We start from the raw sequence: 14,620 nt of genomic DNA on the forward strand, positions 1-14,620 counted from the left end.
TAACATTACATGTTCTACGTGCTCTGATTGAATAATTGAACCAAATGAAAAGGAAATGACTCACAAACAATCCTTTGAGGATCATAATTTCCAGAAGCAGAAAGGAAGGGTGAAGAGGTTAAGTAACTTGCCTGAGGCCACACAATTAGCAGTTGAGGCTGGTTTAGAATCCAATCCTGTCAGCTCACATGTAAGTTAATGTTTTTTCTACTATATCATGTTGTTCAGTAATTTCAATCAGATATTCAAGGCCTTCTTCTTCACCATCACAAAGCTGAAATTTGAAGCAAATGCACAAAATACAATTATTGTCCAATCCTAATATGCTGAAAATGTTTTCAGAGAGCTTTATTTCAAAATATTAATGCTACAGGGCAGTGGTGGTAAACTAAAGACAATTTTTCTCCCTCAGGGATATCTGGCAATGTCAGCGTACACTTTGATTGTCACGACTAAGAGAAACAGGGGTGTTGTTACTGGCATCTAGTTCATAGAAATTAATGACATTGCTGAGCAACTCACAAAACACAGGACCGTGCCCTCCAGAAAAGAATCATCTACCACAGAAGATCAATAGCGCTAAGACTGAAAACCCTTGATCGGGGGCTTCTGCATTATAGCAAGTGAAATAGTTTGACTCAACTTCGGACTAAGGACAAATTTTATGAATCAATAAAATGTAAGGTAATATTTTTAAAAACCTCAAAAAGAAAGTGAAGAATTATGGGACCAAATCTGAAAAAAAAACCCGCCATATTCCAGAGAGGTAATCCTAGGGCACAAAACTGGTTTTGCTCTGACAGCATTTACTCATTGGAAGAAGCAGTTACCAAGCCAAGGTCTGGTTTGGGTGACTTTTCAGGAAGAAGAGAGCAAATCCCAGGGACCACTCATCCTAGAGAATCAGTTTGCATCTTCTTCCAATTGAATCTGGGAGCCAAGCACTATACACACCCATGGCTGCTCTGAACTAGAAATTAGTTAGCCTCTGTGAAGACTTGCAGTTCAAGTTTGTATCTTCCCAAGTGTTAAGTTCTATTTACTACCAGACACGTAGTGGCCAGAAGGTGCTTGGCAGAAGTGAATGAAAAGTTTCTCTGGGGTGTGATACAGTGGTGTCAGTTCTCAAAACTTCTGAGAAAGAATTTTTCAACAACCACCATTACACCATCAAAAAATAACCTGGTATATAGGTAAACAAATCCCCATGATACCACGCTCTCAAAATACCAGAACAGAAACTCAACCTATTAGGACATCTAGACCCAGACTATAACTGCTATGAGCAGTGGGCATCTCTGCAGGTCACCAGTACCTGACTCCGCCCTGCTCCAGCCCATGAGAGGATTCACTTCCTCACCTTGTGAAATTAGGAGAGGCCACCTGACCTTTCTGTCACATCTCTTGATGGTGCAACTTTAGCTGTAATTGTATCTAAAAATTACAGGCTTAATTCCACTTCATTCCAAAAACTACTGTGGTTGCCTGAAAGAATTCCAGTTTTTCATTAATGTGCAAGACAGGGTCACCAGGTCATAAAGCAGAGTAATTCTACAGATAGAGGGACTCTTGTTCTCAAATTGCCAGAAAGTTGAATCCCAAGAAGTCACTCTCAGCCTCCGACTAGTCCGTCTTCACACACTCAGATCGTCTTCCTTATTGGCTCTCTGAACAAGCCTGCTGCGTCTGAACCATCAGGGAGCCTGGAGCCCAGATACCAATTAAGTGTGCTGCTTAGGTATTTATGCTTGCTTTTATCCTCTTGAATAGCCTATAACTCCTTGATGAAGGAATGGACTCTTGGTCCAGGCGATTTACCTTATAATTCTTGGCCTGAGGCACGGCTCTTAGTAGGCAATATATGTTACAGGCGGGGGTCGAGGATGAGTAAAGAAATATTCTGAAAGAAGGCATCACCTAATGGTCCCAATAGTGAGAGTAATTTACTCTCTGGATAAATATTTATAAGGTGTTGCCTTGTGATTGAAACCAAAAATACAATCTTCGGACCTCAAATACACACATCTGCAGGGATTAAGGAGAGCATACTTATTACATAACCTCAGAAAACTTTAGTCCTCTGTTATTTAGTGGAAGGTCTTTGCTACTAAGGACATCATTTAAAAGGCAAAGTTCTCTAAGAAGTAGCTTTACCCCAAGCCTAGCTTAGATCTCTATAGGAAAGAGAATTCCATAAACAGAGCTGCAAATGGTATCTGCTTTATGTGACCAGGTTTGTCCAATGACTCTGTGTCGTAACTACAGCACCACTTAGGGTGAGAAAGCACATGTCTCTTGAGATCTTGTAATTGTGATCGTCCACTTCAGAAACGTCAGCTTGCTGGTGAGTCTTTCCTTTTGAAATGTAAATTATTTTAAGAGACTTGTGTATCTGATCTCTTTAATGTGAATTTCTTTTTTCTGACTTAACGGTGATTTATTATGCAATTGACTGCACTAAATGTATCACATGAGGTTTAGTTCATCTTGAATCATAGATGGCCACCATGCTTGAGTAATGCATGCTTCACAGCAAATATTATGAGTTATGTAATTAACGTCTAGAATGATTTGCAAAAAGAGAAGGCGGTAGAGGAAGAGATGGTTAGACAGCATCACCAACTCAATGGACATGCATTTGAGCAAATTCTGGGAGATAGTGGAGGACAGAGGAGCCTGGCGGGCTAGAGTCCATGAGGGCGCAGAGAGTCAGACATGACTTAGCAACTGAACAAGAACAACGTGTAGCAAAACAGACACTGTTAAGTATAGGAAATGTTTGACTCCCTTTTCCTTTAATAGACAGGGAAGTGCCTCACCATTTTGTAGAAGGGAGACTTAACTTTCAGGGCATATGTGGGAATAAGGTTTGAATACTCATGTAGCTTTAGGAAAGGAGAATCCTTGCTGGGAGCATCCTCAAGGGCTACCTGCTTCCAAGCCTGCCAGTGTAGACAGCAACTGGCAAGGAGGTAGAGTCATTTTACCTGCTCTGCTGTCTTTTTTAAAAGGAATATGTACATGGAACAATGTAAAAATCTGAGCCAAACTGGATTTCTAGAGCCCTTGAATAATGGAGGTCTGGAAAAGGTCAGTAGTATCTGTTTTGTTTTGTTTTTACTTAAATTCATCTAAAATACCCTTGAATGCATTTTCTCTGACTACTGTAACATAGGACCACAAACTGGATGGCTTAAAACAAAGAAAATTATTTTCCCACAGTTCTGGAGACTCAAAGTCCAAAATCAAGACTGCTGGCCAGGCTTTTCCTAATGCTTCCAAAGCAGGGTCACATAGGATCTGCCTAGGGATTGCACCCGGGTCTCCCACATTGCAGGCAGATTCTTTACCTTTGAGCCACCAGGGAGCCTATATAGGATCAAGGACCTGCATACTTCAGTCTATCCTCATTCTGACTGAACTAATTCCATCTGCAAAGACTCGTCCATCTGCAGCACCTGGGCTCGGATTTCAGCATCTTTGGAGTAAACACAATGCAACCGATAACAGCTTCCAACAAGTCACAGGGCAGACTCAGGTTGAACCACGTGGGTTCTGGCTTCTGTTCTTTGAATTATATGAACACCAAGGAGTCTCTCTTTGGTTTGCGTGTAGAACTGGCTCATGCCCAGCTGCAAGCAGACAAGGATGTACAGTTCAGCGAGGGCACCAATGCAAACAGGAGAGCACTGCTGTCCTCTCTCAACTTGAGAGGGAAAGGTTTCTGCAGAAGACAACCGCCTGAAAGGAAAACAGGAGTGAGTAACCCACAGAGGATGGCAGCTCTAATCACGAGAGGTCACAAACAGATGGGACCCTACCATGCAAGCAAAACCAGTTTCATTTCAGCCCTGGCCATTCCCAAGTACACACTCACCCCTCCACACTCCGTACACTGCCTCAGGTTATCCAGCTCTGCATCATCCGGTGTCTCTTCTGGCATTGTACCACCAGAAGCTGCTCAAAGGCTCAGGAGTAACAGGGCTGCCTACGCATAACAAAGCATAACAGGTAAGCCTACACATGCCTCACTGTGAGGGAGGTAGCCGAGATGCTCAAACTGGTGGGGAGAATCTTCCATTCAAAGCTAAGCAAAACTCAGAGAGGTTCAAAGGGAAATGCTTTCACCGATGCTCAGTTCATGGGTGATGTTATGGCATTGAATCCTCACAGTGAGGATGTTTGCTTTAGGGTTGTATAGTTTGAGTCATGTAATGGCCCTGGTACACACTGCAACATCAAGAATTATTACCCAGCTATTTGCGTCCATTCCTCTCTCCACTGAAGCATAGCAGATGGCGGCTGGGACGGAAGGAATATTACACTCAATAAATCTGCTCCATTAAACTGGTTTCAGAGACTTTCTGAAGCTGATATAAAAATCCTTCACTACTTGGGCCAGTCACTATGCAAGACATGTGACAGCTTTCTTTTGCATCCATTTGCAGTCATTTGCATCCATTTATGGCTCTTTCTGTAGTTCTTTTAAACTTCATTTGTTCCTTCTGTAGTTCTTTTAAACTTCATTTGCATATCATTCTCTATTTTATTTTGAAAATGCTGTTGCTTTTTCCTTACTGGAGAATCGCTTCAAATCCACCTCTCCACTCTCTGTCTGGGACCATTTATGTGGAATTTTCCTCCTCAGAGCCATGTACCAAGTACACGCATGCTATTTGAGTTCTGAGGGGAAGATGTATTTATCTTTTTCTAAAACAAAAAAGCATAGGAAAAAAATGAGTGAATGTGGTACAGTATATTTCAGCTTATCATGAATGAGAAATATTGCAAATACTTTTAAGTTAAAGAGGATGGAATGAATATGTTACTTGCCAGGTCACATTTAAACAGTTAGTTCATACCTGGGGGATTATCCAAGTTCTCACTGACCTTGGCAACGAAACAAGAGCAACATTTTTTAAAGGATAAAATGTTCTCGAAAAACATCCCTAAGGAATCTGATGTGGCCTCATTTTGCTTTCATCACCATCCATGTTTCTTTGCCTATTTTTCTTCCTCAGCCAAGACATGGGGAGTCTTTTAAAATAAAGGTAGGAAAAATGTCATCTCTAATTCTAATTCCATGTCTTGGATTACTGCTGGTCCTTAATAGAGTCATCATGGAAAGAATCTTCTGAGATCGTGCACAAATTTTACTCCTCTTGAGGTTAAACAACAGCAAAAGAGTATAAATCGAGAACAGAGCAACCCACAAGATTCTGAGCTGAATCCACTGGGAAGAATTTGTCTTGTTTATTTATGTTTGTTTTTCTTAATGTCAGTGGTCCCACCAGCCAGTTCTTGTTCACAAGAAAAGATTTCATGGAGTTAAATGAATGAATGAAGCGTTGAATCCATTAATCAGTGAATGAGTAAGTTACTTAAAAAATGTTTGTAATGCTGTGATTTTTGTCTTCTTTGCAGATTATGTCTTATGTCTTAAAGGTTCAAATGTAATATTTTAAATGAATTGATAGCAGTCTTGAATTGTAGTAGCATTCTAAAATATCAATTGCAACAAAATAAAAATTTAGACATATGATCCACACAGATATCTTTAAGGTGAAAAGATATTTTCAAAATTTAGGAAATCCATGACTCTCATCCATGAGTTGATTTCTCTTGATCTTTACAAGTAGTCACTTTCATTTTAAAAATTTTTTTCTCATGTTTTGCTTGAGCAGATTTCATGCTAATAGCCAAGCAGATTGGTGACCACCAAATTGGTAACTATAGGAAAACCCACTCAATTACTCAAAATGAATAATTTCAAAGTGATTAAATAAAGCCAGTCCCCTGTCCATGGAAAAACTGTCTTTCACAAAAACAGTCTCTGGTGCCAAGAAGGTTAGGCACTGCAGTTCCAGTGTATTAGCAAATCTCTAAGTGGGGTTACCAATTATATTCAAATCCAAGAGAAGAAAGAACATTAGTATCTCCTCTCTTCTTTCTGTCCTGGTTTGAAGAAATGCCTGAAAACTCCTTACAGATGCACTAGAGCATGGCATGTTCATCTAAGCACAAGATCTGCTGTTCCTGCCACGTACAGCAATCCCCAGAATGTAATAGGTCTTTCACCCAAATGTTAACTGAAGAAATTTCATGTCTTTTCTTTCTTACTCAGTGTATATTGGGATAATAATATTAATTATGTGCACAAATAGAGTTTTGAGTAAGTGTGTGTATCTGCATATGTATTCAAATATCAGAAGGAAAAATATATTAAAAACAATAAACTAAGGTTCAATTCAAAAAGTTAAACTATAAGCACAGAATAAACAAAAAGGAAAAAGGAAACAATAAAAAGAAAGCCAGAAAGCAATGAAATTAAGTAAGAAAAATTATAAAACTGAATCTTGATTTTCTGAGAAGAGCATTAATAGACTAAATCCAAATAAGACAGATTAAGAAATAATTGCAAAGTTTAAAAATATGTGGAATGAAAACAAGGATATAACTAGAGATAAAACAAATGCTAAAGTAATACTATGCACAATTATACTCCAACAAATAAGATATATAAGATAAATTTTTAGTACAATTTATAAAATTAACTGGCAAAACTAGCTAATAAAAAAATACAAGATTTTTGCAGATAACTTTTATATAACCAAAAATGATAATTAATATTTCCCCTAAAATAACCACAAAGGCAGATGACTTAAAATATGACTTCTAACAAACTTCAAATAAAATACAATCCTTAAACAAGTTTTCCTCCAGAAGAAAATAATTAAAGATAGAAAACTTGTGAAAGTACTTATTTATCTGTTAGTTCAATATCTGCTAAGACTAGTACAAAATATGAAGTGATATGCCTCTAAATTAAAATAGTATTTTATATGATTAAAAATTATATACTATTTAACATTAAATGAATCTCTTAATTAAAACATTAGCTAATTTAATTCAACTATGTATTAGAAATATAATCCATCATGATCAAATAGGATTTATTTTAAATGATTCAACATAAGAAAATAAATCATCAAAATTCTTAAAGAAAAATCATTGATCATTTTAGTAGATGCAGAAAATGACTTTGAAGTAAAATCTTTGTAAATCTAGAAAAAACAAGCATGTCTTTACATAGACTATGTAATAAAACATTCACTACCATTACACTCAGTGACAAATGTTAGATATATTCCTTTTTAGTTCTGGGCCAGAGTAATAAGCCTAGAATCTTTTGATCCATAGTCAGATTCATTATTCATTGCACCACTATCGTCTCAAGAGAAATATGCCCAATGGTGAGTATATAAAATATGTCTAGGGAGCACATTTATTACCAACAGAGAACAGGAAATTCTGTCTAATGTAATAAGAAAAGAGAAAAAAGAAAGAAACGCATGCATTAATAAAAAGCTAAAAGTCGTTTTTTTGTTAAGTAATGATTCTGTGAGAATTAGCAGAGAAACTATAGAATTGATGAGCATTTAGAAATTTGCAAAACACATGATCAAAATGGAAGTCCCTTTTTCTGAGTCTCTTGATTATTCCTCCTTTCCTCCCAGATTTCATAATGGTGGCGCATATCAAGAATTAATTATTGTCTTTTTCTTCTTTAAACACTCTGGAAATCTCACATAGTCTCTTGGTTGAAGATACTATCTTTGCGTTGATGGTTTCCAAATTGAATCTCCATCCTAATACCTCCTAAAGACCTATGATTAGTATTTCCAGCTCCTAACTCCACATTTCTACTTGATGTTTATGAGTTATCCCAAACTCAGGATGTTCAAAACTTAACTCCAAGATTTCTGCCCTTAATTTGCTATGCCAGCAACTTTTCCCATCTTGGTTAAGTGCAATTGCATCTTCAAAGTTGCCCAAGTCAAAAAATGTTTGGAACCCTCATTTTCTCCTTTTCCCCTCACACCCTATATTTGATCCATCCATATAACTTATTGTCTCTAAATGTATCTTTACAATACATTCAGGATCAGATCACTTTGTGCCACCTCCACCACTCTGGTCCAGGTAATACCACACATCCCTGCAATGAATGAAATGGTTTCCAAATAGGTGTGCCTCTTACCCCTTCACAGTGTCTTCTCATCACTCAGCAGAGATCATTTATCCTTATAAACTAACTCTCCCCTTACCAGCATGTTTCCCTAGGACCTGATGAAGGGAAAATCTTCTGTGCCCTCTAAACGATATGTATCTGAAGATCAGGTAGGCTGTTCATATGTAGTAAATTCACTTTAATATTCATGTATCCCAGAGTATTAGGATGCTTTCCTGACACTGCCTAGGCAACTCTGGTATCCCCACTTTGTTTGCAATGGACCAACACTGAATAGACACTTCTGTCAGCCAGCTGAATAAACAGAAAGAGATCCAGCTCCAGCACACAGAATCCAGCTTCTTCCACTCTGGGATGTTGTCTTTAGACCCACTTTGGGTACTTGTTTTTATATTAGGCAGAGTTCTCATCATGAGCAAAAGAAAATGACTCTTGCCCACTTAAGCAAAACCTTAATTACTGGCATCCTAGAAGATATTGTATAATTATAAGGGATTTGATTTAGGTCATACCTGAACGGTCTAGTGGATTTCCTACTTTCTTCAATTTAAGTCTGAATTTTGCAATAAGAAGCTCATGATCTAAGCCACAGTCAACTCCCAGTCTTGTTTTTGCTGACTGTATAGAGGTTCTCCATCTTTGGCTGCAAAGAATATAATCAATCTGATTTCGGTGTTGACCATCTGGTGATGTCCATGTGTAGAGCTGTCTTGTGTTGTTGGAAGAGGGTGTTTGCTATGACCAGTGTGTTCTCTTGGCAAAACTCTGTTAGCTTTTGCCCTACTTTATTTTGTACTCCAAGGCCAAACTTGCCTGTTACTCCAGGTATCTCTTGACTTCCTACTTTTGCATTCCAGTACCCTATGATGAAAAGGACATCTTTTTTTTGATGTTAGTTCTAGAAGGTCTTGTAGGTCATCATAGAACTGTTTAATTTCAGCTTCTTCAGCATTAGTGGCTAGGGCATAGATGTGAATTAATGTGATATTGAATGGTTTGCCTTGGAAATGAACAGAGATCATTCTGTCATTTTTGAGATTGCACCCAAGTACTGCATTCTAGACTCTTTTGTTGACTATGAGGGCTACTCCATTTCTTCTAAGGAGTTTTGCCCACAGTAGTAGATACAATGGTCATCTGAATTAAATTCACCGATTCCAGTCCATTTCATTTCACTGATTCCTAAAATGTCAGTGTTCACTCTTACCATCTCCTGTTTGACCACTTCCAATTTACCTTGATTCATGGACCTAACATTCCAGATTTCTATGCAATATTGTTCTTTACATCATCAGACTTCACTTTCATCACCAGTCACATCCACAACTCAATGTTGCTTTTGCTTTGGCTCCATCTGTTCATTTTTTCTGGAGTTATTTCTCCACTTTTCTCCAGTAGCATATTGGGCACCTACCAACCTGGGGAGTTCATCTTGCAGTGTCATATCTTTTTGCTTTTCATACTGTTCATGGGGTTCTCAAGGCAAGAATACTGAAGTGGTTTGCCATTCCCACTTCCAGTGGACTATGTTTTGTCTGCTGCTGACAAAACAGATTCAAGGGATTAGATTTGATAAATAGAGTGACTGAAGAACTATGGACAAAGGTTTGTGACCTTGTACAGGAGGTGATTATCAACACCATCCCCCCAAAAAAAGAAAAGCAAAAAGGCAAAATGGTTTGTCTGAAGAGGTCTTACAATAGCTGAGAAAGGAATAGTACCTGAAGACAAAGGAGAAAAGGAAAGATATAAGCATCTGAATACAGAGTTCCAAAGAATAGCAAGGAGAGATAAGAAAACCTTCCTCAGCGATCAATGCAAAGAAATAGAGGAAAACAATAGAATGGGAAAGACTAGAGGTCTTTTCAAGAAAATTAGTGATACCAAGGAAATATTTCATGCAAAGATGGGCACAGTAAAGGACAGAAACTGTATGGACCTGACAGAAGTAGAAAATATAAAGAAGAGGTGGCAAGAATACACAGAACTATACAAAAAAAAAGATGTTAATAACTCAGATAACCACAATAGTGTGATCACTCACCTACAGCTAGATATCCTGGATGAGAAGTCAAGTGGGCCTTGGGAAGCATCACTACGAACAAAGCTAGTGGAGGTGACGGAATTCCAGTTGAGCTATTTCAAACCCTAAAGATGATGCTGTAAAAGTGCTGTACTCAATATCCCAGCAAATTTGGAAAACTCAGCAGTGGCCACAAAACTGGATAAGGTCAGTTTCATTCCAGTTCCAAAGAAGGGCAATGCCAAAGAATGTTATAACTACCACACAATTGAACTAGCAAAATAATGCTCAAAATTCTTCAAAAATGTCTTCAACAGTACCTGAACTGTGAAATTCCAGATGTTCAAGCTGGATTTCGAAAAGGCAGAGGAACCAGAGATCAAATTGCCAGCATCCATTGGATCACAGAAAAACCAAGAGAATTCCAGAAAAACATCTCCTTCTGTTTTATTGAATACACCAAAGCCTTTGACTGTGTGCATCACAACAAACTGTGGAAAATTATTCAAGAGATGGGAATACCAGACCTTACCTGCTTCCTGAGAAATCTATATGCAGGTCAAGAAGCAACAGTTAGAACTGGACATGGAACAATGGGCTGGTTCCAAATTGGAAAAGGAGTACATCAAGACTGTATATTGTCAACTTGCTTATTCAACTTAGCAAAGTACATCATGTGAAATGCCAGGCTGGATGAAGCACAAGCTAGAATGAAGATTGCCGGGAGAAATATCAATAACCTCAGATATGCAGATGACACCACCCTAATGGCAGAAAGTGAAGAGGAACTAAGGAGCCTCTTGATGTAAGTGAAAGAAGAGAGTGAAAAATTTGGCTTAAAACTCAACATTCAGAAAACTAAGATCATGGCATCTGGTCCCATCACTTCATGGGAAATAGATGGGGAAACAGTAGAAACAGTGTCAGACTTTATTTTTGGGGGCTCCAAAATCACTGCCGATGATGACTGCAGCCATGAATTTAAAAGACGCTTGAAAGGAGAGACACTATTTTGCTGATAAAGGTCCATCTAGTCAAAGCTATGGTTTTTCCAGTGGTCAGGTAGGATGTGAAAATTGGACCATAAAGAAAGCTGAGTTGGTTGTTTTGAACTGTGGTGTTGGAAAAGACTCTTGAGAGGCCCTTGGACTGCATCCAACCTGTCAATCCTAAAGGAAATCAGTCCTAGATATTCATTGGAAGGACTGATGCTGAAGCTGAAACTCCAATCCTTTGGCCACCTAATGCGAAGAATGGACTCATTGGAGAAGACCCTGATGCTGGAAAACATTGAAGGCAGGAGGAGAAGGGGATGACAAAGGATGAGATGGTTGGATGGCATCACTGACTCGATGGACATGAGTTTGGGTAGGCTCTGGGAGTTGGTGATGGACAGGGAGGCCTGGTGTGCTGCAGTTCATGGGGTTGCAAAGAGTCGGACATGACTGAGCGACTGAACTGAACTGATGGAAAGACTCAAAGCCAAGATCACACATGAATAGTTTGTTTAGAAAGGTAACCTTGGATGCTAGATTGTGTATCTCCAATTTTGCTCTTATTGTTCACTTTATGTCATTATCCTCTTGTTTTGGTAACAAAAAAGAAGGAGATAGTTGCTTTCCCTTCTCAGTTTCTGTTGAATGTTGATGGACCCTGTTTCTACTTTCTATGCCATCCAAACCATTATTCTGATCACAGAATACACTTCCCTATAGCAAACAGTCCAAATTTCTAACTGACATTTTGAGCTCTTACACTGCCTAGCAGTACATCTTTGCAACCAACCAACCCCTTCCACCCTGTTGGTTTTCAATCTCACTCTTCCATGATCATCCTGTGGTCTCCACATCCCTGGGGAGTGGATAATCCTGTTTTCTCCACCTCAAATGCCCTGTCCTTTCTCTTCTCTTCTCTCTATTCACTGGAATACCCATTTTGAAATTACTCTATAACCCTGGCCCTGGACTGACCTCATAATTCATAATTCACCACATCTCACTATCTTTTTTAAGATTTCAGCATGAGTCTGAATTTCCAGCACAGCTTTACAACATGTGTCATCATGTGTCTTTCCCTGAAATTCTGTGAAGGAAGCACTCTCAAGATTTCAACACAGCTGCACTCCAGTACTCTTGCCTAGAAAATCCCATGGACGGAGGAGCCTGGTGGGCTGCGGTCCATGGGGTCGCTGGGAGTCGGACACGACTGAGTGACTTCACTTTCACTTTTCACTTTCATGCATTGGAAAAGGAAATGGCAACCCACTCCAGTGTTCTTGCCTGGAGAATCCCAGGGAAGGGGGAGCCTGGTGGGCTGCCGTCTATGGGGTCACACAGAGTCGGACACGACTGAAGTGACTTAGCAGCAGCAGCATTTTTATAACAATATTTGCCATAGCTCCACACCTTAATGTGCTGACTTGACATTCTTTCAGCAAAAGATTAGAGAATAAAACCCCCACTGATTTTAGAGCATCTTCTGAGCAGGCGTCATACATCTTCACAGGGTGTCAGAGACATCTCTGGTCCAAGACAAGCCACAAACCACAGATCGAAAGGGTAAAACCATTTCCTGGCCCAAACCTCACCCTGAGAAGAAAGCCCTTTATAATGGAGATCACACACACTTCCTTCCTTAGAATTTTTAGTCTAATAACCCTTAATGCAAATCGAGGGATAAACTCCATTAGGAATATTGGGGTATAGGCCTAGATTTGTCTTGTTGTGGGATTCAAGGTTTTCAACTAAAGAAAGGATGCTAATAATATTCTCTGCTTGCCTCATATGTAATTCCTTTGAGGAAATATTTACCTTATATATGAAAGGCTTTATAATGTGTATATGGGTACTATAATGCATTGATTCAAATATAAGAGGAATTATATTTAATGTCTATGTATGATATACCAAAATCAGTCACACACTCATAAATCTTCAAGAAATTATGCAAAACTCCCCTAATCAATCATAAATCTTAAGGCCAATCATTGATCTTAAAATTAATCCATAAGGATACATGTGTCATATGAGTATTGAACATTTTTGAGAGGTAACATATACTTTCACTCAGTAATTTCAAAAAAAGTTTAAATGCAACTAACCTGGAAACAATAGTTTATTGACTTCATGCTAACTTACATGGTGGGTCTTGGTTTCTCTCAGAGGACATATATAAGTACAGAAAGAGGTGGGAGAGGTTCGGCTCTTTGATCTGGGTAGAGGATATCATGTGGAAGGGAAGCTAGGAAAGTATACATTTATCCAAAGACCTAGCCAGTGGTTTTACCCACAGTAGCATAAACTCTAGCAGTAGGAAAGAAAAGATTCCTGTATGTCCCAGACTTTGACCACATCACTTCTATATGATAAGCTGAGACCTTGTCAGTAAGTAGTGCCTTCCTCATTCAGAGACTTAATTGTGTTCATAAATTTTCATATATGTCTAATATCACTCTGGAACTCCGGAACTGCCAACATCCACACAGCACCAGGATCACTGAATGAATTCCAAGTGGTTAGCGCAAAGAGCGGAGAAGGCAATGGCAAGCCACTCCAGTACTCTTGCCTAGAAAATCCCATGGATGGAGGCGCCTGGTAGGCTGCAGTCCATGGGGTCGCTAAGGGTCGGACATGACTGAGCGACTTCACTTTTTCACTTTCACATATTGGAGAAAGGCTTCTGTCTGTGGGGTCACACAGAGTCGGACACGACTTAAGTGACTTAGCAGCAGCAGCAGCAGCGCAAAGAGTCGGACACGACTGAGCGACTTCACTTTCACTTTTCACTTTCATGCATTGGAGAAGGAAATGGCAACCCACTCCAGGGTTCTTGCCTGGAGAATCCCAGGGATGGAAGAGCCTGGTGGGCTGCCGTCTATGAGGTCACACAGAGTCGGACACGACTGAAGTGACTTAGCAGCAGCAGCAGCAGCAGAGCTAATTTAAACAAGTAACCTCCAAGAGGTCATGTATGGATGTGAGAGTTGGACTGTGAAGAAAGCTGATCACCGAAGAATTGATGCTTTTGAAGTGTGGTGCTGGAGAAGACTCTTAAGAGTCCTTTGGACTGCAAGGAGATCCAACCAGTCCATTCTAAAGGAGATCAATCCTGTGTGTTCACTGGAAGGACTGATGCTAAAGCTGAAACTCCAATACTTTGGCCACCTCATGCGAAGAGTTGACTCACTGGAAAAGACTCTGATGCTGGGAAGGATTGGGGGCAGGAGGAGAAGGGGACGACAAAGAATGAGATGGCTGGATGGCATCACCAACTCGATGGACATGAGTTTGAGTGAACTCCGGGAGTTGGTGATGGGCAGGGAGGCCTGGCGTGCTGTGATTCATGGGGTCACAAAGAGTCAGACATGACTGAGTGACTGAACTGAACTGAACTGAACCTCCAAGAAAGGAAAAGAGTTCAGTCTTTTAAGTGTTTTATCATATTACATCATTTTAACTAAAAATTACATCCTGATTCACTTATGGCTCAGTTACTCTCAGCTTGAACAATTTTTTTTTTTTTTTTTTGCTCAAAGTTCCAATTTTGAAACTCTAAACCAGTAGGTT

This window comes from Moschus berezovskii, chromosome 26 (genome assembly GCF_049115385.1).
Source record: "Moschus berezovskii isolate FMDL1 chromosome 26, NW_MosBer_1.0, whole genome shotgun sequence".
Taxonomy (NCBI): Eukaryota; Metazoa; Chordata; class Mammalia; order Artiodactyla; family Moschidae; genus Moschus; species Moschus berezovskii.